Source organism: Rhagoletis pomonella, unplaced genomic scaffold, assembly GCF_013731165.1.
Source record: "Rhagoletis pomonella isolate Grant_MI unplaced genomic scaffold, Rhpom_1.0 Rhpom_scaffold_00319, whole genome shotgun sequence".
In the NCBI taxonomy this organism is placed as follows: Eukaryota; Metazoa; Arthropoda; class Insecta; order Diptera; family Tephritidae; genus Rhagoletis; species Rhagoletis pomonella.
In genome coordinates, this window is record NW_023458873.1 from 82,529 (window position 1) to 84,048 (window position 1,520).

Here is a 1,520-nt window from a genome sequence, read left to right on the forward strand (position 1 = left end):
AATATAAACTGTAATGTATCAATTTATCATCTAGAGCGGGTGCGTGAAAATTTTAAAAGAAAAGGAATAATTTCCATTCAAAATGAGTTTTTTCAAAAACGGCTCGATAAGTTATGTACTATAAAATGTTTACAAGTTATTCATAACATAATTAACCCAAATTAGCAAAAAAATATGATGTGCTATGACCTTCGATTTAAAGTTGGTTCAGGTCCACCGTGTGTGGCAAGCACAATTAAAATACCGAGTTTGGTACAAATTGGTAGAACGGTTACCGATATACATATATGTGATCATAAGTGGGCGGTGCCACGCTCATTTTCCAAAATTTTACCATAAACGTATTTCTTGGTAAAGAATTGTTGCAAGCATCAATTTTGAATAAATTAGCTTTAATATTTACTGATTTATCGAAGATTTTGTATTTCTCTAAATTACCGTTATATGGGATGTGGGCGTGGTTATTGTCCGCTTTTTTAAATTTTCGACCATTTAGTATGCTGTACCAAGGCCAACAACTGTGCCAAGTTTGGAAGAAATTTGTGCAGTGGTTACCAAGATATTCACATTTAACCATAAGTCGGGGTGGCTACACCCATTTTCCAAAAATTTATAATATTATTTTTTTTCGTGTGAAAATTATTGTAATTTTGAGTGAATTATCTTCAGTAGTTACTAAAATATCGCAATTTTCGTATATCTGGAAATTACCGTTATATGGGAAATGAGCGTGGTTATAGTCCGATTTCGCCCATTTTCAACACCAACCTACCTTGGATTAATAGAAACCTACATACCAAATTTCGTTGAGATATCTCAATTTTTGCTCGAGTTATCGTGTACACGGACGGACGGACAGACGGACAGACGGACGGACAGACAGACAGACAGACATGACTTAACCGACTTCTATTCATTCTGAGCATTTATGTATACATTTGTCTATATCTATCTCGATTCGTTTTGGCTGTTACAAACAACCGTTATGTGAACAAAATTAATATACCCTTGTACACAAGTGCGCTCGAGTATAAAAACTTTTTATTGATTAAATGACTCAAATTTTGGAGGTATTTTCAAATCGGCTCACGTAAATCTTAATATTTTTGCGAGATATTTTGATGGAAGTCTTAAAATATAGTAGATTTTATAATTCCAGTGGAAAAACAGTACCGATTTTTTTGTATGGGGAGTGATGCAGTCTACTGTACATTAGCGTGGACCGAAAATACGCTTTTTTAACCGACTTCCAAGAAAGGAGGAGGTTATCAGTTTGTCGGAATATATATCTTTTTTTCTTTTGCAACGGAAAGGTAGTGTCTCAGAGGTGGTTCCATACTAATTTGGTTTAGATCCGATCATTGAATCATGAAATATATAGATATATATATATATTTTTTAAGTCGGTTTTTACTTTGCTAAAAATTACTTGTTAGAATTTCGATTGGTAATAGCAAACATATGGTTCATTATGCTCTAAAAACAATCTGTGTGAATGATGACAATTTTTGGTCAATATC